This window comes from Cyanistes caeruleus, chromosome 8 (assembly GCF_971803275.1).
Source record: "Cyanistes caeruleus chromosome 8, bCyaCae1.hap1.1, whole genome shotgun sequence".
Taxonomy (NCBI): domain Eukaryota; kingdom Metazoa; phylum Chordata; class Aves; order Passeriformes; family Paridae; genus Cyanistes; species Cyanistes caeruleus.
The window spans coordinates 30,494,463-30,520,197 of record NC_141708.1 but is presented as its reverse complement, the minus strand read 5'-3'; the positions used below and the strand labels follow the sequence as shown (position 1 = coordinate 30,520,197).

The following is a 25,735-nucleotide window of genomic DNA, read 5'->3' as shown; positions in this document are numbered from 1 at the left end:
ATTGCTTTTAACAAGATTTCAATTTAGTGAGTCAGGCCTAAGACTATAGAAGATGTAAATCTTGTTCAATAAGTTATTCAGTGACTAACTTTATAATTCCATCAGATGGTTTATTTTAAAACTGAATGTACTACTTTAGTAAATGATTGTAAAGATTTCTGCATTTAAAATTAAAAGATTTGGCTTTCTGTTGATGCTGAGAAAAATGGCTCACTGATACTGCTTAATTTGGTTTGTTTTTTGGTTTTTTTTAATTCTGTAATACTGCCTTTTTAGGTAAAGTGAGATGTCTGTGTATACTTTGACATATTTTTCCCTATCAAAATTTTTTTAACAGCAAGTTTTCTGGTATATGATTTTTAATTTTTTTTTTATTTTAACATTTAAACGCATTTGAGCATGGCTCATGTTTCAATAACTTGGAAAAATTGAGTGCTGCTCAGTGGCTTAGTTTCAAATGTGATACATAGAATACAAGTGTTAAGTTTTCCCATGTATTACTTTTCTGCTAGAATAATGGCAGAACTTACCAGGGCTCTTCACTTGGTTCCTCTTAAATGGAGGAAGTTTGTATATCCAGAGGGTTCTTAGGTTTGCTGGCTGAGGTAAAAGGACTGCATTCAGTACCCTCCTAGGTTCTTTTCTAAGATGTGTTTTGTATTATGGTAACTACCCATTTCCAGGTACCTGGAATCTGTGTTCCAGGAATGTTTACTGGTGTAGTTGAAAGTGTTTAAGGCTTCAGTTGACATAACCAATTAGTTCTATGTCTGTGTTTTTCCTTTATTTTATACAGAAGTCTGGTTTTGGTCTTGGTCTGCACTTTAGGAACTGTCTTTAGTTAAGAGGACAATGTAAAGACATGCAGAATGGCCCTTGGAAATCTTAGGATTGAGTTAGCTAGTGTTTGGAGGCATGAAATAATGGAAAATAATTTTTCTTTTTTCTTCCGTTTTTTTTTTTCCCCCCCTGAAAACTTTTTTATCAGTTCTTGCGTTTTCTTTAATCAGGTCTTTATGAAGAGACTGGACAGGCACATATAGAAACTAGAAGTAGAAGGTATGGGTCAGTCAACAGAGGAGGCAAGGAAAGAAGAGAGGACTCTGATGATTTGAATGCAGAAACCCATGTAGTTTGATGTAAATTGGCAAAAGGAAGGCATCTGTTCCTGGAGGGCTTCTGGGTGCTCTGGGTCCATTCTCTAGCACAAAGAAATATTAAGAAATTTGTAAATAAGGAAAGTCTAAATGTCAAAGTTTAGTACCGAAATTGATAGCTTTACTCAAACCTAGCTGTTGAGGGTTAGGTGTCTTTTTTTTTTGTTTTTTTTTTTTTTGTTTTGTCATTCTGGCCTGCCCGTGGAATTTTTACCCATTAGCTGCAGAGACAACCTAACTGTGGGTGTTTAGTGGGTGGTTGATAAAGGACAAAGAGTGGCCGGGCCTGGGGGAAGAGGACAGAAAAGGAGGGTGGGGAAAGTTTTTGGGCTTTCTTCAGCTTCGGGGAAGACATTCGTTTGCTGGGTCGCGGAGCTCCTGCGGTGGAGAGAAGGGAATTTCGCCATCACCCAGATGGAGCTGCTGCTTCTTCTCCTTCTCCCCTCTTTGTTGGTGGCCTCGCACCCCCTGCCCTGCCGGGACGTGTAGCAGTGCCAGCCACCGCCGCGGAGCTGCTGATCCACCTCAGCCACCAGCCCAGGATCTCAGCTCATCCCTGCTGTTCCAGCCGACTGTTCCTCGGAGCCCTGCAGGAGCACCGGGACTGACTGCCTGAGGGGTTTGTGAAAACAAAGCCTCTCCTCCATCCCATCTCAGCCGAGAAGGCTGTCCCGGGGTCCCTGGTTCTGTGTTCTTGTTATTGCTGTAGTTATTGTTTGTTTGTTTGCCTGGTTATACTAGTAAAGAACTGTTATTCCTGTCCCCAGATCTCTGCCTGAAAGCCCCTTAATTTCAAATTTATAATAATTCGGAGGGAGGGGGGTCTACATTCTTTCATCCTAAGGGAGGCTCCTGCTCTCCCTAGCAGACACCTGTCTTCTAGAACCAAGACTCTAGCTCAGGAAAAAAGGAAGTCTCAAAAAGTATTGATTATTTAAGGTCAGAGCAGAGACATGAAACTGTATTTGCTGTGTAATTAATTACAGCTTGGGCCAGTTCTTGTTCCTAAAGCTGTCAGTTTGGTATTTCTTATGTCAGTTGTGGAACTGAGAGGTTTTTTTGTGGCTGTTCTTAATTGCTTTGTTTACTTCTCTTTCCAGGACTTTGCTGTATCTGCTTGTTATTTGTCAGCTCTTGGATGCAAAGGGAGACTCACTTGTAGCATAGCAGTCATGTACTGTGCTTCCTTGGCACTGCATGTATAGGACAAAGAGCCTGAGCTCAAACCTCACTTAGAGTTGCAGGGTTTCTGGGATAGAGAACTACAGGCTGGTATCTAAGTACCATGGATAATAACATAGCAGCATAATTCTGGGGTTTAGGAAAGTTTCTGGAAACTTAGGTCTTGGAAAATGCTTCCCTAAAACACATTGTGATGGAGGAAGATGGTGCCTGATACTGTGGTAGGTTTGGACTACCTGTGGCACACAGAAAAGTGGTTCTGAGTGTGTCTGTGCTAATGCACACAAATTTTCTGTGAATATGTGCTGCTGCTTGATTGACTTTCCTTTCATCTGATTTTTTTAATCTCAGATTTTAAGTAAAGCTGCTGTTGAATTTTATTAGTTATGAGAGCTCAAACAGGCAGTAGTCTTGAAAGGGATTAATTTATCAGATGTCTGGTAAAGTGCAAACTCTTTCTGCAGCTTTATCCACCTTCATACTATTCAAGTGTGATTTTATTGTCTGAACCAGTGGGGCTAGAGAATTAACCTTTTTCTTCAGTGTGGAGAAGTTGGTGGTTTTTTCCCTTTAGGTCTTAGAGGACAGTGATGTCTAACTTAAATATGTGTTTTGCTGAAAGCTACTTTTAATTAATGCTAGGTGTTTTTTTCACCACATCAGTATTCTGTACCTTTCATTATTGGGCCTGTCAGCTGGGCAGTGGCAGCATGAGGTTTGGAACTGCAGGCCTGCCTATTGGGCAAGGAGCCAGCTCACTATCAGTAGTGTATGGATTTGCAGTCACTGGTTTTGCAAGCCTCATAAATTCATTTGTGGGCAGAAACATCTAGATCCTCTGAAATTTGTTAGCAGCTGAAAGTTAATAAGTAAATCTTGACTGGAAACGAAGCTTAAATATATGTATATATATGAAACAATACTAGAAAGTAATAAATTTGTGTGGTAATGATATATTGCCTACTAGTATTGGCATTTATGGTGATAAAAATGAGGTATTTAATAAGAAAATAGATACATCCACTTTGCAACAGAATTTGAAAATTGCTGCTCTACTACTTGTGCAATAGACTGTGTAGGCCTCTGCTGTGTTTTATTTGCATTGTTGATTGGGAGAGGAGAGCTAAGGGGTGGGGTTTGGGGTCTATGACATTTGTAGTGGTGAAAGGTGGTGTGGGGAGCAGTAATGATAAACTAGGGGCGGTATGTGCTGTTAAGTTGTGCTTTGAAGTCTATTTCTCTACTGGTTGGTTGTTTCTGTGTAATCCTTTTATCTGTTTTCCAACACTACTGACATTATTTAAAATGGAAAGTACTTACTCAGATACTCTAATAAAAGATTTTACTAACAATCTGGAAGAAAATGAAGTCTTGCTTTAGCAGTCATGCTAAACGGGTTAGCACTTTGAAGGGAGGTTAGTCTGTGATACTGGTTGAAGCTTGCAGTGGTCTATAACTTAGTGTATGTGCATTATGGGAAATGCACTCCTGGGGAAAAGAATACAATTAAAATTTTTCTACAGGTTGTAATGTATAAAAGTAATTTGAAAAGAAATATTTAAACACTTTCATAGAACACAATATCACAGTCATTGCAACTAGAAGTCATTGTTGAGGTACTTTAAAATGAATGCTGTTTAATAATGTCCCCATGCATCTTGCTGCATTCTCTGTTTTTTCTTACCTTCTAATTTTAGAAATATCAAATCAAGGTAGCCAGCATGAGAAAATTGACAATGGAAAGTGTTATTGTAGTGGTTTAGATTTGCCAGTTTCGTTTCCCGGCCAACACACTAAATAAATGTTGTGGTTTTAAAGCAGTAACTAAAAAATCACTAGAAAACTTACTTATTTCTTGCTGTGAGATGTGGATTAGAACAAGAGCAAAACAGGCTTAAAACTTAAAAGGAATAAAGAAAGTTTATTAACAAAAGCTATAAGAATACCAGAATAAAACCTCCAGAATACCCTTTTCTCCCCCACTACCCAACCATTCCCTTCTTCACATGACAACATAGAGACAAAAAAACTCTTTTGTTTAAAACAGTCCCAATTCTTGCTAGAGTCTTTTCATCAGTCTTTGTAGAGAAACAGAAGTCTTCTTCTGCTATCTATGGAGTTTCTCACAAGAAAACTATTTCTTTTATAGCTTTCTATTTCTCTGATGCCAGCTGCCCGGAAATTCTGCCATCGGTTCTCTCCTCCCATTTCACATCACTCTGAGGTGTATTATGGGTCAAATGAGTCTAGGGATGTCATTTTTAAGGATGAGTTATTCAAAGGCAAAAGTTCTCTTCATGTGTCTCTGTGAGCTACTCTGGAAACAGAAGTGTTCTCTTTGCCTCTTAAAGGCCACAAATCTTCAACTATTACTTCTCCCCCTCTGTTCCAGCATCTCACAGTACCACAACCACTTCACCATTTGCTCAAAATCCTCACTTTGAAACACTCCATTCCTCCCAATATACTGTCATGAATTAAAGGAGTTTTTTTTCAGAACACTACTGTCCATCTCCATAGCTTTAACAGAAAAATATTTCAGCTTATTAAAGCATCTTCTTCTTTCTCTACCTCCTCTGAGGCTTAATTTCTTTCTTCACTGTCTTTGATAGTTTATAGGGTCTCTTTACATGTTGATTGCTCCCTCTTTCTCTCTCTGGAAAAAAGGATTAATCTGCAAGTCTCATCTGGGTATTGAAAGGGTTAAAATTTTGCCCAGGCCTGGTAGGTGGTTCTGTTATCTCTGCCAGAGCGGCGGCTAGAGCTGTCTGCGATGGCCTCTCCTTACTTGGCAGTCTCTGGTAAAACTCAGCAGTGGCGGAAACTGCAGCCGAGCCGGGGGAACTGGCCTCACCCGGCCTGGGCCTGCTCACCTCCCCGCCACTCCCCTCCACGGCCTTGTCTGGTCTGCTGTGGGGGAGGAGGAGGCTGAGCTGGAACCTGTTACCTCTTCAAAAGTCAGAAACCAAAGAGAACAAGAAATTCTCTGCCTTACATCTTAAGGTAGGTGTTCACAGGTTGATCTCACTTCTCAATAGTTAAAACTGCAGCCAATTCTCAGAAATGGTCAGTCATTGGTCGGAGAAAAAAATCCCATCAGCCTCCAGCAGTTTCAACTTCCCTAGCTCCCAAAGCTATCTTAAAGGTAGAGTCACGTCAGGACAGTTATGCCAGGAGAAGGTGTCTTAAAATAGAATATTAGAGTGAGATATTTCTGAATACATGAGTGAAAATTGACACTGCTTTTAATCTTCTTTCATCCTGTGCAAAGCACTCAATCTTGTTTAGCCCCAAAGCACCAAGTCCTGTTTAGTATTTCTTGTACCCTACCTTCCCCAATGATGAGTTATATTTTAATTTCTCCTTAGACCATATCTCTTTATTGCATCTTTCTATGGCTGGAGTACTTCAGGATTCTTATAATCATCTTGGCCTGTCCTCACAGTTGGAAGACTCCAGTAAACCTCTGTTCCCTCAGGAAATAAGATATAGTTAGCTAACTAATAACTTTTATTGTGAATATCAAACTTACTGAAACTACTAATTTCTCATTAAAAAGTAAAAGAGATAAATGTGGCTTCTGGTAATGGTAGATGGTTACACAGGTCTGTTGGCTCTTTGCTTCTGTGGGCAATAAATTGATTTAGTAGTGGCATATTTTTGCTGAAGATGACCTGGTGGGTTGGGTGTGGTTAACTTCAAAATGGACTTCTGCATATGTCATTTTGTTTGTCTGAAGATAAGACTGAGATGTTCCAGGGTAAATAGACTGTGTATCACATGACAAAACTTCGGCCAAGTGTCAGTTTTGGAATTGCTGAGATTGCAGTTTCTGTGTCCATACATGTGTGTTTACTTTGTAGGACACTCTTTGACAAGACCTTATTGTGGTAGATGCTGTGCAAAGGCAGAGCTAGAATTGTCACTGCTACAGAGTTTCTGAAATACGAAATGATAAGGAGCTGAGATGAGGTTACAACGATGTATTGTTTGCATCCTGCAGCCTAATCTTTGGGAAATCTTTTGACAGAGGAGAGTAAGAGACATTTTTGAGGTGTATAGCAAAGTAGCTCTACTGGAGTTTCTCAGTTGTCTGTCAAACATGAAGGATAGCCAGGGATAAAACTCCAATATGGCAGATTAGAATGGAATTTTCCTTTTTTCCTTTCCCTTTCTCTTTCCCTCTCCTCTTTCTATTGAGAAACCGCTCAGACTATTCAGTCTAGTCTTCATAGAAGTATGGCGAACGTCATTTATTTCCATCTTTAGCACACTTTTATAGGGTTTTATAGGGTCCACGGGCTAAGCAAGTTACTATTGGCTAATACATATTGGTTTACATTCTTTCTCCTGTACACAAGGATATTGTTTTTCTTTCATTCTCTCTGCTTCAGGAGAGTTCAAGGACTTTAGCCTTTAATATCACCACTTATACCAAAGGCTGGTTTGTGCAGACAGGCTTTTACTAAAATATAAAATATTCACTACAATTCCCCCTTTCTCTTTTTGCACAAGCCAGGCTTTGGATGCAACTTGTTCTACACCTCTATGAAGACAAGATACCATACAACTTAAAACCACTATCTCAATTAACACCGTAAGTAAAATCCATCCCCCTTGTAGCACAAGAGACCTCAACCATTCTGCGATGCCCCAGCTGGTGAACCAACTTCCAATGGGGTCACTATCTTCTTTCAGGGCATGTAACCCATTCTGTAGCTGTTGTAGTTGCTTGTGGATGGAAACTAAATGATCAGTAAGATTCAAACAGCACATGCCTTCAAACTCCTCACAACCATGTCCTTGTGGTAAGAGCAAGAAGTCAATTGCAGCTCGATTTTGTAATACTGCATGGCATACACTACTCACATCAGCTGAAAGTTCACTTAGCATTGTTGATGTTAAGTTCAATTCTTTCTTGGTCTAACAATCAAGCCTTTTTAGAGTTGACAAGCTTTTAGCCGCAGCTACTCCTGGAGTAAAAAGGGAGGCTAGCCATATTATACCACGACTCCAAAAGTCTTGGTCTCTAACATCACCACATTGTAATTCATCTAGGCTTTGCTTTGAACGTTTGATGTTTTTCATTTTATTAGCTATATTCAGCAATTGATGTAAGTTTGGATGGAACAAAGTAAGTTTCCCAAGATAACAGGTCCTCTGTGTGGACTAGCAGGAATTCCATTCCATGGTCTTTACAGATTAGGAATATTGAACTAGGTAATCGCCTTGGTAATCATCCTATGAGATTGCACCGTGAATAAAAAGCTTTACTTTCAGTGTTAGTAATGAGATCAATGATACGGTTAACTGCAGCCCAGTGTTGCATTGCTTTGTTGGAGTGGCTTTTTGTCAGGGGTTCAAATATTATCCATCCACCTGAGGTACTGGTGGAACCTAACAAATTAATTCTTCTGGGGGCCCTATGGTAACATTAAGAACTTTGATAATTTTTGCTTGCTAGCAGGCTTCAAGTTGTCTTGACGTGAAGTCAACAGTGCGATTGCACTCTCATAACATTGCCAATTGATTCAATCGAATTTCATTTCTAACTAAACTTTTAAATGTTTGAGGATCCCATTCAGGGACCCCTGTGAGACAGGTGTAAAAAGGATCTCCAGGTGTGCCTAGGCTTAGACACATTGATTTTTGGCCTGTCAAGTGTGCCAGAGTGACCCATATGTTCTGTCACTTTTGGATGTTAATCAGCAGACAGTTGGTAGGACTATACCCAGTAAAATTACCATAAGCAGTTTGTTCCATGCAAATGCCACCATGCTTGCAGAATCACAGTTAAGGCTTTAATGTTAAATGAACTTTCAAAGATGCTTACACTAACTCTTGAAGGGGGAATACTTACACCTTATACTAATGTCTTTATTAAAGTTACCAATAATCTACAAATAACAATTACCACACAAACTAAAACTCTTTATCTTAAACTATTATCTAACTACTTTTAACACACGTGCTCTGGTATATATGCAATCTAAGCGTGAAAACACTTTGCTTAAAGGGTAAAATACAGTTACAATTTGCTTTTATATACAGTTAGATAGAGTCTCTATACTCTCTTGATCTTCTACAAAATTCTTCTTACAAACAGACTATGATTTAACATGATTCAGTCTTAGAACGTCCGCTGCCCCTGTGATGTCAACTGGCAGCTGATCAGTGACTGATAGAAAGCATCAGTGTTTAGGTTGTTCTTCACATACTTCTAATTCTTAAAGTAGAAGATAACTGAAAAAAAATTGGTAGAGACACAACATCATAATAAGAACATAAAATTTCTGTTGGGAAACTGTGTAGTTTTCAGACACAACTGTGTCCTGACAGCTCCATTTCTGATCTTGTCTGGAGTACCAAGGTTGTGTAGTGACTTCTGTGTTCACTGGATCTCATGTTTTCAGAGGCAGACAGTCTGGTCAGATGAACAGGCGACCTTTTTGAACCTGTCAACAAAACATAGACACTTCTCCCCTTGAAGTTAATGAATCATTTTGGCTTAGCTATGGTACATTGCACTAATCAAATGCTTTTAGGGCATCAATTTCCCCTGTTTTTTTTAAAAAAAAATAAAATGAGATGTACTTCTGTTATACACATCAATATCAACAGAAAACCATACACACAATGAATAAAAACCCTATGGCAGTTAAAAATCAATCAAATAATAACCATTATTAACAATATATGTAATGTAGAACTACCATTAACCACTAAAACACTGCACCACCATCCCATAGTTTGCAAACAAACAAAAAAAAAATCAGTGAAGGATTGGATAACCACCTCTGGAAATGGTTCTCCAAGCCCACTTCAAAATTGGCCCAGCTGTCATATTAATAGGGTCAAATTGCCAAGTCAAAAAGTGACTCAGATACTGATTTGGTACAGAAAACATCTGGATCTGTTGGCAAACATTCTGTCCATGTAAAGTCAAGGCTTGGCCAGGGCCTTGGGCTTTAAACTGGAAAGATGCCTCTTAACTAATTTTCAAAGCAAGGTTCTCAATAGTAGCAGCTATGAGATGCTTACAGCACAGCAAACTGTTGAAATGCATTTGTACAAATCAAATGATCAGAAGCCTTAGGTAACAGACCAATTAAACCATTCAGCAGTTGGTTCAATCTGAAGCCTCTCCCATGGCAGCTGACCCTCAGCAATGGTACATTTTCTTGGAATTCTGGAAACACTGAAAAATAATAAAGCTATAAAAACCAAAAACTGCAGAGATTGCAAAAAACAATAGAACTGGTGAAATCAAGGGTGTCACAGACTGCTTTCACCTCTGTCCAGAAGCAGGTTCATCATTATCACAGCTGTTTCAGTTGTAGTCATCTTCATCTCTCTAGGAAAAATAACTACTTTACAGTTTCCAGTAAAACATAAAACAATTTAAATTAAACAATATTTAAACCTGATAAAAATTAATTATAACAAAAGGAAATAACAAAACTTAACCTTAAAAGAATATCAAAGTTATAAAACTTAAAAACATTCAAACTTAAACATAATAAAACTTAACTTTGCTTAATTCTATTAACGTTTAGTCTATATCAAATAAAAACATAACTTAATCTTACTCTATTATTACGAAAAGTCAATTGAAAGTTTGGCATATACTTTCTAACACAATATAACAGTAACATGGATTCACTATAAAGATTATAAAAATGTATAAAATACATCACAGTTCTATGTCATCTGGCTTTGACAATAACTCACAATAACTGCAAATGTTACTCAAAATACTTATTCATAACAGGAATTTGCCTAGTATATGCCTAAATTGATTAGAATTTTAAAGTACAGTTTTTCTAGAGAAAAACCACAACACAAAACAAAACACTTTGGCAAGTTGTCATTCAACGTTTGTAACACTTTTCAGAAACATCAAGTCCAATTTTTAATTAAAATCTGAAGTCCAAATTGGTATATATATGCTGTTATACGTGTTTTTTGTAACAAAAGGACTCACATTGAAATTATCTTATTAAAATTGTGGAAAAAACAAGTAAATGGGTAATACGTGCTTTAACTTAACTTTGTCTTGTACAGTAAAGTTCTCCTAGCTAATTATTTTTTAAACCATAAATCTCTTTTGTAGATAACATTAATTGGAAGATTGTTTTCTTAGTAGCTGTAAATCATTCAATATTTTAACATTAAGTTTTAAAACTAATTATTGCAAGGTAACTTCTACTTCTGTTAATATTCACCTTAAACACCTTTTAAAAAGGGGCTTTTTGAACTTTCAAAGAATCACAATTTTTCTAGTAAAACTAAAAAACTGCAACTACATAAATTCATAATTACTTAAAACACAAAATTATCTCTAAAAGAATATGTAAAAACATTTTAGAAAACCAATAAATCATGACTTTTTAACAAACTGGGTACTATCCTGGTGTTTTTCCTTAGAGAGAGAGTGGGGGGAGTGAACTGTCCACTTCGCTGCTGCTCTCTGCTGCTGTTATCTCTAGAAGGTTTGAGTAATGTCTCCATCATCCCTCACATACTCTCGCAGAGAGGAAAAACGGAGAGAAAAAAACCTCAAAGTTAACTTTAACAAATGCAGTTCTTTCTGTCAATATTTCTCTCATTGTTCACAGATAGAGACAAAAGGGCACGATTTTACAAAAGCAGGTGATGTTACACAAGAAGTCTCTCAGGGCCAGGTGGTAACAACGGTGACCATTGCAGCTTGTCAACTTTTAATTACAGTGATGAATTTTAAACTAGATACCATATAGTTAGCAATTTCTTGGCCATTTTGTCTCTCTTTGAAGCTGTCTGAGCCACCTGTTTCTGCTCAACTGCTTCTGTAATTGCTGATATTTGTCCAGCATGGCCTTGGAGCTTCTTCTGCACTGCCTCTGTCCTGGGGGTGCCTTTGTTCTCTGGGGACACCTCAGTGCTCCCCCATGTTCCCCTGGTTCAGGTGGAAACCAATCTGGCTTCTCTTCTTCCAGGGCAGTAAAGTTGGAACTTAGATAAGATTGTAGTGTTAAAAGTGTCTCCAGAGGTGGAGCGGATGGTTCAGGACGCATCATGTCCTGCAGCTGTTGAACTAACTCTGCTTGCTACTTTGGTTTTTGCTGCAGAGCTGCTTTCTCCTTATTTTCTTCTCTCTGACTCACCCTCCCTCTCTCCAAGGGTGGCATAGACAGGAATGCTCGCCCAGCAGTAGGAGGTAGAGACGGCTGCTTTGATGCAGGTAGAATTACGGGGCTCACAGCCTCAGCATATCTCGCTTTCCTGTTCTTTAAGGTATTAATTACAATCTGCCAAGATGGACTGAAAGACAGGGTGTCCTTGATTCTCCCTGTAATTGTTTTCTTCCACAAATCCCCCATATCTTTCCATTCTTCAACTGCAAAAAGCAGTGGGGGCACCACAAGGCTCCTGTGTTCTTTAGCCCATGCAACGAGCCTTTCCAGGTCCTTTTCCCTGACTGCTTCACCTTGTTTAACAATAATACTCATAAGCAGTTTTTCCCCTGCTGCAAATTCAACCTCCATGTTGGCAGCGCACGGCGGGGCGAGGGTCGCGACCCCTTACTTACTCCTCGGCACTCGGTCTCCTCCAGCAGCCTGACTCCTTTTCCGTGTCTCACTGCGCCACGTCTCACCGCGCTCAGGTCACCTACCCAGTACCAATCTGCGGCCGCGGCTTCCCACGCCCAGATCCTCTCTGCTGGCTCCACCACTGAATCCCCTCAGCCTGCGAGAGGTCCCTGTTCGGGTGCCAGATATTGAGAAACCGCTCAGACTAGCCTAGTCTTCATAGAAGTACGGCGAATGTCGTTTATTTCTATCTTTAGCACACTTTTATAGGGTTTTACAGCGTCTCCGGGCTAAGCAAGTTACTATTGGCCAATACATATTGGTTTACATTCTTTCTCCTGTACACAAGGATATTGTTTTTCTTTCATTCTCTCTGCTTCAGGAGAGTTCCAAGGACTTTAGCCTTTTATATCACCACTTATACCAAAGGCTGGTTTGTGCAGACAGGCTTTTACTAAAATATAAAATATTCTCTACATATTTCCTTTTTTTTTTTTTTTCCTTTTTATTTAAAAAAAAATACGTAGCCAGTGACAGGTTCTAAATATGCATCAGAAGTGGGATTTGGCATTTTGTAGCTGAGTCTGAAGTCTTTGAAACCAAAATCCCAGTAAGTTACATTAGTAAAGGAAGGCAATGACATTATAAGATATCATATGACAGATACTGTTATTATGACCAATTATAAAATTATTGTATAACAGCATTGTGAGGTGCTGTGTATGAGCAGAGTTCTATGAAGTCCAAAGGAAAAAATGATGAAACAACTGAAATACAATAAGTCATAAAGTCCTAGGGTAGGACTTAAAGATATGTAAGGATAAGGACCTTTGTAGTGGTTTAGATTTGCCAATTTGAGTTTCCCAGCCAACACACCAAATAATGTGGTGGGTTATAGTGCTGGCTAAAATCACCAGGGCACTTACTCATTTCTCGCTGTGAGATATGGATTAGGAGATGGGCAAAATAGGCTTAAAACTTAATAGGAATAAAGAAAGTTTATTACTGAAACTACAATAAGAAACCAGAATAAAACCTCCAGAAACCTTTCCTCACCCTGCCTAACTTTTTCCTTTCCCAACTGACAACATAGAGACAAAACCTGGGATGTTAAAACAGTACCAACTATACAATAGTCTTCTATCAGTTCATGTAGGGAGAGGAGTTTTCTCTTGTCATTTCATAGAGAGTTCTCCACAAGAAACAGTTCTCTCATGGCTTTTTATTTCTACGAATAGCAACCACCTGGGCAAAAATTCTGCTATCGTGACATTTCTGCCCATTTTCACAGCCCTCCTAGAGATGTGTCCATGGGCCATGAACTCAACGGGTATTATTTTAAGGATGAGATATTCAGAAGCAAAGGTTCTCCTCATCTATCTCTGTGATCATCTCTGGGAACAGAGGTTTTCTTCTTCTCTCCCTGGGGCAAAGGGTCTTTATCAACTTTCTCTGTTCAAATGTCTCATGGAATCACAGCTACTCCAACATCTGCTTGGCTTCATCAATGGATTCCTCTCCTCACATCTACAGTTTGAATACTTCATTCCCACAACACTCCTTCATGAATTAAAGGAGATATTTTCAGTGTATCGTTGTCCATCTCCATGGCCCTACCAAAAGAATATTTCAGCCCCATTTGGCGTCTCCTCGTCCCTCTTCCATCTGAGGCTTGGCTCTTTCTTCTACTGAACTTGATATTTTTATGTTGTTGTCCAGCGTGCCACTTTGTCCTTTTCTTTTCCCGGAGAGAGGGACAAAGTCTGAAGGTCTCATCTGTGAAAGGGTTAAATCTTGCCCAGGCCACGGAAGGTAGTCATGGTGTTTGAAGTGCCCAGCCTGGGCCTGGCCCCTGACCCCTGATCTCCATCACCTGCCCAGGAGCCATTGGGGCCTGGCTTAGCCCCACTGCAGGCCATGCAGGCTGTTGGGGAACAGGGCCGGCCTCATCAGAGCTCTGCTACTTTTCAAGGCTGGAAACAAATAGTGAGATTCCTGGGCTTGTGGTTTTTAAAAGGTGGTATTCACAGAGGTGGACCTAATTTTTGATAGTTCAAAATACTGTCAGTTCTCAGAACTGGCCAGCTGTTGGTTTGTCTCAAGCACAGAGGAAGCTCCCAGCAGCTTCTCTCAAAGAACACCAATTCCGTGGGTGTTTCTTACTTATTTCCCTAAATATCAATCAGTGTCAAACTACCACAATCTTGAAGGAGATGAATAATATTGGGATGAACACTGAAAGGTCTGTCTTAAACTTGGTATGCTTGAGGTGCGAACTATGCATGTTAGTACCACTGAGGGAGTTTTATTGGGTTTTGTGACCCTAACCATATGACTGTGGTAAGCAATCTGATTCAGCTCCTGTTTTAAGTACATTCTGACCTTATTTTCCCTCAGCACAGATAATTTATTTTTCATTTCTAATACACTTCTTTTGTTTCTGTGGTATCAGCTCAGGAAATAACTTCTGAAATGGATTAAACTTGTGACTTTAGAACCGTATGCACATAATTTGTGGTCTAGGAAACTAAGTGGTAAGTGGAACGAGGTATTTCTAATGAAAATTTAAGTGAATACTGATCTCAAAGTTTGAATGCTGAATGCTGCCTTTTCAATCCTAAAGGCTTTGGAATCACTTTATTTGAATTTTTTTCTGATAATTTAGTAGGCCCACCATCATTGACATCTTGATGACAGAGGTTGGTGGCAACTAGGGTTGCCAGCAGACTTTTTCATATATCACTTGTGATGCTAGTTTTATGTGTTTTATGTTATGGATGAAGCCCTTGGTTTTGACTTTATTGTAGAGATTTTAATAATTGGGAGTGACAGAGGAGTTGAGTAATAATCAAATTAACCTGGATTGCCTAAACATGTAACAGTTGAGATCCTTTTTCTGTGACGAACTGGCTTGATTTGTCAAGATGTCAAATTGGTCACAAGCCAAGCTAATCAGGTCTGTGGTTGCATTAAGAAAAGTAGAAGTGCTCCATATGTTCTGATCTGTATTTATTCAGTTTTGCCTAACAAAATTTTAGGTGTCAAGTAGGGTTTGTGACACCCCCTTGTTTTAACATTTCTAACCCGTAAAAGTAGTAAAATACGTGAAATCTGGACTGTGCTGTTATTAAATGCCCTCATGATCTAGTTCTTAATTCTTCCACAAGAGGACAGGCTTAGGGAGATGTTAGATGTGCTTGCAGTTCTCTGAGACTTTATGCTTCTTGAATTGAGAGTATTTATCCTAATTTGATAAATTTGGAGCTACTATGAATATTTTATATTGGCCAAGTTTTTGGAACACTTAACTCTGTGAACATATTGGTTTAGTTTAATGGGAAGGAGGAGGTGGAAGTGTCTAGGGAAAATAGGCAGGAACAGAAATAATTTTGTGTCTTGGCAAAAAAAATTGAGTGCTATTAAGCCAGTGACTTTGTCATTCATCATCCATCCCTTGTGTTTTGTTTTTTTTTCCTTACTTTCCTTTTTTTTTTTGGCTTCTTTGTTTTTAATTAAGCCTATAGGACAGCTGTTGTAAAAGATTTTTAAATTCTTCCCCTCCTCTCCCCAAGTGTGGCTTGTAATAATTCAAGCATTCAGACTGAGATGTAGGAGTGCTGAAAATTGGTGTGCCTGAGAAAATCAACATAGCCTTAAGTACCACCACAGTATGTTAAAATAGACATTCTCTAGACTTTTTTCTCTATCTTTTTCTCATTGTGCTTAACGAAAAATAGGAAATCAGTGTTGTTACAGGTTCCAGAAAAAATAATATAAAGTATCAGTCAGTAAACAAGGTAAAGCCAGTAGGTGATGAACAGTACTTATGATGTGTCACAGGGCTTTAAAGAGCACAGTCAGAGGAATTGCATGTATGAATAAGTTCTGTTGCAGCATCTAGAGGTAGATGTGCTGAATGAACTATGAGTGAGAGCAAAACTTAGTTCTGTAACTAAACTAAATTTCTACTTCAGTGCTCAGACAATTGGTTAATTTTTGTGCCTAATGATGGGAGGGAGACTGCCTTTTTAAGGTAAAACCTTGGTGCATGTGCAGCTTATCCTGTGCTTATGGTATGTATATATATAGTAGGCTGTCAATTAAAAGGGGTAGTGAGAAGGGAGGTCATCTAGATTTAGCAAACATGTTAAGAAAAAATAGGAACTCTGGAAAGATAGGCCTTATTGTGTGACTGTATTATATAGGCAAACCAAGTTTCAAAGGTAGAGAAACCATTATTAAATGTTTTGCTGTAGGTGGTGAGTTAAAAAACTAGATGTGCTTTTCATCATCTGAGTCTTTGAAATAAAAGCAGTGGGGTTGAGGGGATGAGGGGAGGGAGTGAAAGAAGTGCTAAAACAAGTTTATTCTCTAGATGAAAAAAAGAAAAAAAAAAGTTGGTTGTTTGGAACATGAGGAGTGGAGTAAAATTACTGGATTTATGGCACTTTACTGAGTTTATGATTTTTGGTGTTCATTGAAGTTTGTCCCTAGGCTCATTTTTCCAAATAAGTTTTGTAGGCTTCCCTTGTGGATAAAAGCAGAGAGGGCCGAGATTGTTATTTGCTGAAGGATGTCTTGCTCTGGCAGCTGAATATTTCTGTCCTTTGTAAATGCCTCTTTAATGAGCTCCACTACTGCTGCAGCTATTTAGCTTCCACTTCCATTAGGTAATTAGTGCATTGGGTGAGGAATGTTACATTCTGGAAAGTGCAGGTGCAAGATCCCAGGATTTGGATACCTGTGTTGCAGAATGAGTTTACTGTGGTGGCATTAGATGTGCTGGCAAGCCATTGTCTGGTGCTAATGTACCTGCTAAGCACTGGGACAGAAGTCAGCTTAGTATTTTGTGTGAAAGACAACCCTCTAAAACAAAACTGTAAACCGATTCAGGATCTTCTGTGCTAAATAGTAATCTGTTTATTCACCATGGGTCTTTCTCACAGTTTAACCTGTTGTTGTGCATTGGCTGGGAATCCTAACAAACCATAGGTTGCACTAACTTGTAGGTTTGAATGTTCAGGTGTTGCTTGTGTTTGCATTCACAGATCACTCTGACCAACTTGTGTCTAATGTATTCTTAGCTGGTCTACCTTTCTTCCAGAGTAGGTTTTGCTAATGTGACACTCTGAGCTAATGATTCTGTTGCCAGTTAAGTACCAAAACTCTTGAGTTTACTTGGGCAAATGAACTGCTGCACTCCAGATGCAAGGCAGCTGCAGATCCTGTATAATTGGCAATTGTTGGTAAATACTGTTCTGGTTTATTGATGGACCTAATCACAGAAAGGAAAATACAGGTTTCTTACATTAGAAATGGCTATTTACTTGTCAGTTCAGTATATAGCACAGCAAAATTATGAACCATGGTGGTCAGGACTCCTGGCAATAAAAGTAATCCATTTAGATAATCTAGTAATAATCATCTCTTGAATAATTGAGGCTATGAAGCTTTATTGTAGATTGTCTAGCTGGGTTTTTGAAGCACATTTAATGCAAGCATATTTTCCAGAAAGGACATTAAGGCTTGATTTGAAGGTTCTGAGTAGTGAGTCCATTGTCTTTTGTTAGTGGTTAATCATTGTTGTTAAAATACTATTGAATTTCCTATTCAGAGAAGCGCAACAGGGTGAATTTCAAGTCCTGTGATTCCCCTCTCACTGCTCTGCCACCTGATACCAAAATTGTCTTAACACTTTTGTCATTCTCACATTTAGTTCTTGAGCAGAAGCCTTAACAGTCTGAAAAGTCCATGAGATCTTGGAATCCTCCAGTGGTGTCCAGAGGCAAGCTTTGAATGCAAACCAGCTGAATTTTCAAGTGAATAATGTGGCACATTTGTTTAAGTACAAAGCTTTTTGAAAGATACAAAGTGTCTATGATCATTGCTAGTATACTTGGCTTGGTTTTCAATCAGCAGTGTTTAGCATGGCTGAGAACTAATGGAAGAGATCTGTAGCCAGTTAGAAAGAAACTCATCTGGGCACTGTATTCCCCAAACTAGAGCTTATACATGAGGCAGAACAACTTTATGAAGATAGAAAGTACATTTTTGCTGTGAAACTTCCTGTTGCCCAGTCTGCATAATTAATTACTTGGGGATATAAATTTATTGGCATTCTGCTAATGAGAAGCTGTCTGGTGTAGCATTTGGTTTTTATCATGCAAGAAAGTCTCAGATCCTGCCAGCACAGATAGCATTATCACTGTCATCTCAGCAGATGATTTGTTTGGGTTATGCAAATATACTTTGCCTTCACAAACAGCAAAGGAGAAGAGAAACACATACCAAAGTAGTTTCTATGAAACTTCAGTACCTATCTGTTACCTATGTAAAAAAAGTTGGGAGCTGCTGACTGCAGACACTTTAATGATAAGAAATATTTATTCATAATTTTAGGCAGAGAATAAAAAGAAGTAAAAATAAAATTTTGAAGGAACCCTAGTTGTGACTTTGTCATAGTGGCCTATTAGTATCTAGTGTTTTTCTGTGAAGTATTTCCTGGTAATATTTGCAAGTTAGAGTCGGATTCTTCTGTCTTTGTTGGTAATTTGATTATATGTGACTAAATGGATTTTCCTGCCTCTTTTCAATAGCTTTTCAGCACTTTTCTGCATCCTCCTTTCTTTTTTAGCATGCTTCTAAAAATATGAATCTCTGAGGTAGATGCAGTACTTTAGCTTCAGTCTCAGAAAATGTTGGGTAAAATGATTTTCTTGTTTTTGATCTCAGATGTTCTTCATAGTTTCACTGAAGGAGTATGCATTCACTGTCTCTTGCTATGGCAAGGTGCTGTAAATCACTGATGTCTTCTGGTCTCCTGTGTCTCTGAAAGTTGGGCCTTGGATTCCTGATGGGTTCTAGACTCGGTGGGAATGTTTACCAGCATGCTTAACTCCAAGTGTAAGGGAAAAAACAGTACTATCTTAAGCACTTTGAGAAGTTGCAGTTTTTCTTCTGGAAAAAGAAATTATAGTAAGCTGTGCTGGTTCCTCAGCCTGAGAAAGAACTTTGTGGAAGTTTTTGATTTGTTTGGGATTTTGTATTTTTTTAATATATATTTATCAACACTTACTGTTCTTCCTAGGATTTTCACGTTTGTTCCCAGAGATAGTTGATTCCTACATCCAAATCCACAAAATTTTTGACATATTAATTTAATTAATAATTTAATTAAATAAATATTTGACAGAAATAAGCTAACACTTGTTAGTATCTTTTTTATGTGGTTGTGGCTCCAGATTCATTATCTTTCTTGATCTACTTCTGTTCTAGAAAGTGGACCATCCTTTGCAGTTTTTGTTGTAGAACTGTCCTGATTGGCTGTCCATCCTGACTTTTCATATAATTACTTCTCTACATGTGCTTTATTTCTTTATCTTCAACATATTTCTTATATGAGTTACTTTGAAACCATTGTAAATTTGTGAATGAATTGTGAATTTAAGAACTTCAGAAAAAAATCTTCTGTAAATGGTTATTTACCTCATTATTTTCCATCTTTGTGGAAAAACCTGTTTGTCTGGGCAGCTTTCTCCACTTTGAGAGGCTTGACAGACCAAGACCAGCTGTGATCAAATAGACACTTTTTCTAAAATACATTTCAAACTACAAAATCCACCTCACTTGAGAAAGGAGAGAATGTAACTGGTGAGGTCCAGAACTAGGGCTGGATTCCTTATTTAGCTCCTTCTTGCTCTGTGGAGCCTGGGTGGGGTGACAGCAGGGTCGCAGGACTGCATAACTTCAGTGCTGTGAACCAACTGCAGGAAGAATGAATGTGGTGAGGAGAACAGGGGAACTTGAGCACTAAAATGGCTGCATCTCCCCTTCCTGGAGCATCCTCACTTTGCTTCAGCACAGATATTTTCATCCCAATTTGCTCTTTCCTCATGTCACAGCTCTGAGACCCCTGGCATTGCCTATCCTATACTCTGACAATAGCACTAGTGTGATCCAACCTTTCACCCTCCAGATGGTCTTCCCTGTTTTCCTTTAGCCTTTTGTTCTCCTGTCAGTCTGGAAAACAGGAGTGACTGTATTTCAGCAAGGAAGAATGCACCTGAAAGGTCACATCAATACGCTTTGAAATGTCTGGATGGGAAAAAAGTAGGATTAGATGAATTGATTTGTTTAGATATGCATAGAAGGTTCCACCTAAGCCACTACTGTACTGAAAGTAAAAAAAACACAAAGCAAACCATCCCCAGCCCCAACTGGTACTCAGTATCTCTGCTGTACCTTGCTTATTAATTATAGTATGAACTGCTTACTGATTGCCAGTTCTCTGAAGTGAGTTGCAAAGAAGTTGCATTGTCTTGGCATAAGAGGCTGGCTTTCACAGGGCTCTTCCCAGAGGAAACTTAATCATAATTTCCTCCTAGTGAAGGAACTTTGTTAGGTATGTATGATGTGCATTTCATCTCTCTCCCCAGTGGTATTGCACACTCAGATCTTATGCTTCATTAAATAGCATCTGTAAATTGTTTGGCATAAAACATCCTCTTTTAGAAATATCTACTTTTAAAATGAAATGTTTAACTAGAAGAAATCTTTATGAATTTTTGAACTGCTAGCAGCATTAGAAGTATAGTATTACTGGAAACATGTGCTGTGGTCTTCATATAAATGTATGAATTTCTTACTGAAAGCGAACTGTGGCTGGTATAATATACCATTATACTGCAGTATAATGGTCTCAAATGCAGTTGTGATTTTGTAAGCTGTACCAGATTTCAAGCTGTCTGCATTGCAGCCTTTTTGTTATTAATAGTTAATAGCGCTCTGTCTGTAAGCAGATCCTTGCTTTCAGCCTTCCCTCCCCACTCTGTCCTTAGGATCTGATGTTCTTTCCTCTTAACTTGGAGTGGGGAATGGGTACAATTACTGTCAGAGCTATCAGGGCTGTTTTGTAGGTAGTCTGGACAGATTTTGCTGGAGAACAATGCGAGGTGCCCTGTCTCAGGTTTGCTAGGCTTGCCTTGGCTGTAGGCATGCTTATCATCCACACACTGATTGTCTTGCATGGCAGTGCAGTGCACTGCCTTCAGCCTGATGATGACCCTGGATTATGTTCTTGTTCGTGACATGTCTGCAGCAAGTGCAAGGTTCCAATTATATTTGCCTTCAGGCAGTTCTCAAGAGATGGTGGAAGGAGGAGAGGGCAGGAAGAAGAGAAATAATTTATATAATTTAGAAAAGACTTCGGACATACTGTTTCAGGGAAGAAATCTGAATTTCCAGTGTAATCCTCATCTCAGACTTGTAAATCACAAATATAAATAAATTCAAAATTTGAGACTGCCTCTTGGGTTATGATTTTTTGTTGTTTTTTTTTGTTGGTTTTTTTTTCTTCCCTTCACAAAAGAAAGTCTGTTAAAGTGATCTGGTTTTGTTTTAAGGGTAATTTAAGGAGACACTACCTCGCTGAAAGAAACACAATTTTCATGTCTTGTATTGTGGAAACAAGTAAGACAACAACAAACTCTGAACTGGAGCTCAGAAAATGTTTTCTTTTGCTATGTTTTTTTCTTTTTGCAGATTAAATTAAGTCACCAAAACTGCTTGGCTAGTACATTCTCTTTCATTACCTCTCTGCTTGCCTGTTATCTCTTCAGTTTCGATTAACTTCAGCTTTGCTACTGCTTTTACTGGTAAGCAATCTCTTTCAAGACCTGGGGACAGAGAAGGCTGAACTCTTCACACTGCAGTGAATGGGTGATACTGTGCCAAATTCATGACAACATAAACTATAATTGCGCCATCAGTGAGACTTTGGAAGTGACTATTCATAGCTTGTTCTGCAAACAGACATTGAAGAAAAAAGACATGATGTTTTCAGTTACAGCAACAGTTCTACAAGCTTAGTTTGTAATTTCAGTTAGATGATTTTCCTAGTAAAAATCTTCAAAGCAGCTTGTGAAGAGAAGATTTTCTGAAACTTTGGAACCAGTTGGTCATAACTTTCATGTTAGTGTTCAGGTGACTGATGTAGTTGCTTATTTGCATTTTGAAAACTAATTCAAGTGGAAAGATACTTGATTTTTCATTTTCAAAGTATTTTTGTTCTTATACCCAGAAGCAATGCAAAATAGTGGCAGACACCCTGTGCATGGGAGGTTTGGCAAGTTTTCATTAAGAGTACCCATGAAGAACTGTGTGTAGAGTCTTAATGTCCTTGTGCTGTTTACAAGGGCATAGAAGGCACTTTAAGCTGTCAGTATGTCCTACAGTGCTTGGGCAGAGAGTTGAAGTGAATTTATTGTGTCTTATATTGGGAAGGTTTATTCCTATAAACTGTGGCTACAGTGAGTGGTGTTTCATGTGCTTCTATGTCAACAGCTAGAAACAGCTCTCTGGTGTGTGGCAGTGTTATGGTTTTTTATGCATTTCCACTTCAGAAGAGATATCTCTATCACTGGTGGGCCCCAATAAAGCAACAAGATGTCTGCGAAACTTCATTGCCTCTCTATTTCAAAATACATAAATTTCATTAAGGTGTTCTGTGGATGATACACTGAATGCTGTCAGTGGTCAGAATATTTGGGTGCCACTTAAAATAGATAAATAATACTAAGGTCTAACCACTTTTCCTTATTGAGGATTTATACACTGTTACTCTTGCTGAGCAGACCTCCACCTTTTATTAGGATACTCAAAGTTCAGAGGCAGGTTTCAAAAGGAGTGTGTGCAGAAGGCTAGGGAGCCTTCCGTGCTAAGATACCTCAAAGGGGAATACAAATGAAAGAATTCAGATTGTCCCAGAAAGCCTATTAAACTTGAACGCAGATATCTATAACCAGCATATCCTTCCAGGGCAGTGGAACTTTCAGAAACATAATGTTCTGTAGAAAGGGGGTTGTGACCAGTGATTTGATGGCTTTAATGGATACCATTCATGATCAGTTTTTTGCAGCCAGTGATTCTCTTTGCTTTAAGGGGAGACAACCAACCTTAAAATGTTATGAATTCTGTCCCAAGGACAAAGGAATAAAAGACCTCTTAGTTGAGGTTGCATTTTGCATTGGCTAAGACAAAGAAAACATGATCCTGTGTGCTATTTTATGTACTTTGATGTTGCAGACTCAGTGTTACAGTCACAGTGTATTTGGAATTGCTAGCAGTGCATTAGCTTGTGACTTGTGTCCTAATCTAAATTGACTTCATTCAGCAACAAGGACATGAAGCTGCTTTTTCACTTTGAGCAGCTTTAATTGGTATAACAGCTCTCCATACTTCAGATTTTGATGTGTGGCAAAAAAGTAATCTGCTTTTCTAGTTTGACCATTACCTATAGCAGTCCTCTACCAATATCAGTGCTTTTGTGAGCTGGCAGGAAAGGCAGTGTGAGGCTAATGGTATTCCCTCGCTTAGGGGTTGTGGCTTGAGGGAGACTGTGCCCAGTAGAAAATCTGGGAAAACTTACATTCATGCATTTTGGATGTAGTAAGAGGAGATGGGAAAGAAGCTTCGCTGAAGAAAGGTTAACAAAAATAAAGGGAAAAAAATGCCTGTTGATTTTCAAGTTTGCAGTGCTGTCTTGAGCAATAACTGTGCAGCTAAGTGACTCAAGTTAGAATACACCTTGCTCTTTATTTTCCTTGATACTCTTTCAGGAGAGGAAGATCTTTAAATGCCTCTTGTTTTTACAGGTTTTAAACCAGATTTCTGCCTGTAGCTTCTAAAGCAGATTTTTTATGGTTCCCTCAAAGTTGACTAGTAACAAGACTGTTCACTTGTTCTCTGCTGTGGCCTCAGTAGTAGGAGTGGTATCAGTGAAGTAAAACAGGTGGTTGATGCAAGTTGTTTCTTAGCCTTATCCTGACAGAGATCTCAATGTGCAGATAACTGCTGTGCTAGATAGGAAATGTTAAATAGAGGACTTTGAAAAACTATTAAAAAGAGCCAAGAATCTTTAAATTCTTCTAGAAATGCAGCAATTCTCTCCACTGCAGTAGTCATCAACACAAATGCCTTATTAGTACCTTTCAATCACCAACTTAAAATAGAGTAATTTTATGATGGAAGATGATATTTTAAAGCCTGCCAAAGATCTGTGGACCACATTATCTTCTGTTTCCACATATTCACACCGTGCTAACCACATAAATTGGATACCTTCCAAGAGGATTAAGTATCTTTACAGTACTCCAATTCTCTCTAGCAGTCATGGCAATTAAAAATTAAAACAACAATGCATAAGAAGTTTGATCTCATGGGCAGATGGATACCAATATTTTTTATTTTTTTTTTCTCTTTTCCTACCCCCTCTTATTTTCTAGGTAGAACAGTTTAATATTAAGTTGTACTGTCAAAATTCACTGGGGAAACCTTCACCAGTTCTTCTGTCAAACCAACAGGGAGCTTGACAGCAAACTTTGCTAGATTGTCCTGGGTGACAGTTAATGGCTGTAGCAATGCTTCAGTCTCTTTGTGTTGCAGATACTGGTGTTACATATTTCTGACTGAAACTTTTCCGAAAGAAACGAAGCTGTTTCTTGAGGGATACTAGGTGATAATGCAATAACTCTACTTTGAACAAATTTTCACTGAGTGCCAAAACAGGGAAAATTGTGCTATGGTTTACAGACTCAAATACTTCACTTATTGCATGTCTTTGTGGTTAAGCAGTTCGCAAAATTTTATGAGCTGTCTTTTGGTAGCAAAGTCTGTAGACGTAGTTATCTATTGACACGAGGATGCCTGAAATATCCCTAGTCAGAAAACAGAGTAATTTGTGATTTATTTTTTTTTCTGTAGAGATTTGTGGGTCAGTGTTACAAGGTTAAATCAGTCTGTCTCAGGCCATAATTTTCTGCAGCAGTTGTGGTGTTCCAGAAAGTGAAAGATTTCCATCAGAACACGTTTCAAATGCAAATCTATTTGTTAAGCTTACAAAGCCACCCACAGCTAGCACTAAATAGATGTCATTGCCTGCATTCAGTTATGTGTGTACGTGATCATGCTCACAACGGTTGCATTGGTGCATCACCCTTTTTTTAAAAAGGCAAAGATAAGACAGGTTGTTTTTCAATGGTGAACAAAGTGAGAAGAAATTTGTCTCAGAAATATATTCACTCTTGCATTACCTGACAGTCATTCAGTCAGTGATTACTAACTTTCACATGGGCTGTTTTGAAAACAGCTACTTGTAAACATGAGGATACTTCTGTCTGATTCTATGTGGAAAACAGATGTTCTGAGAAACAGCTGGGTTAAGTCAGTGTTACATGAACAGGGAGACAAATACCTTGTCCAAAGCAGTCCAGGCTGGGAATGGTTGGTTGTAAATCTGCAACATTTTTTGGTTGTAGTGATTGACAAATTAGGCAGTCTTCTTTGTGGCAGAACCTCTAGTTCATAAAATAGAAGTGCTCTAAGCCTGCTGCCCATCAAATGAGTAATTCCTTGAGTAGGTCAGCTGCTTCTAGAGAGGCCTGTTTCTGGCAGGAGAAAAGTACAGTGTTGGTTGTGGATCTTGGCTTAACTGTTGTGCACTTCTCTTATGTGTCTGTTAAACACACAGGTAATCTCCTTAGTTCTGGCACAGCCTCACTGGTTTTGTTTATCAGACCTTTTACAGCAAGGTTACAGAATTATTTTTATATGGAGTAGCAATCACACTTAAGATTTCTCAATTTGTCTTTGAACCTCTTTCTTCAGTCCAAAGTATCTGCCTCTTGCTTGTCAGGATGAAGCAGAGTGATATAGTCTGATTTTTTAAAATACTCAGTTTGTGTGGAGCAGGATCTGCTTAAATCCTAAATTGTTTTGGTTTTTTTGGTTGTAGGAGGAACAGTTTTTGGCACATACTACTAAAGTGGA

The 25,735-nt window shown here is 38.6% G+C and overlaps 1 protein-coding gene and 1 long non-coding RNA gene across 4 annotated transcripts in view; one reads left to right on the top strand and one right to left on the bottom strand.

Moving 5' to 3' along the window:
• The window catches only part of JMJD1C (jumonji domain containing 1C), a 174,845-nt gene that overhangs the window by 9,432 nt on the left and 139,678 nt on the right, over positions 1-25,735 (top strand). The window lies entirely within an intron of this gene.
• On the bottom strand, positions 6,578-11,074 carry LOC147651962 (uncharacterized). Its single transcript, XR_015289810.1, has 2 exons — positions 9,632-11,074; positions 6,578-9,537 (listed from the first exon to the last, which is right to left on the bottom strand). It is a non-coding gene; the product is annotated as an uncharacterized LOC147651962 (long non-coding RNA).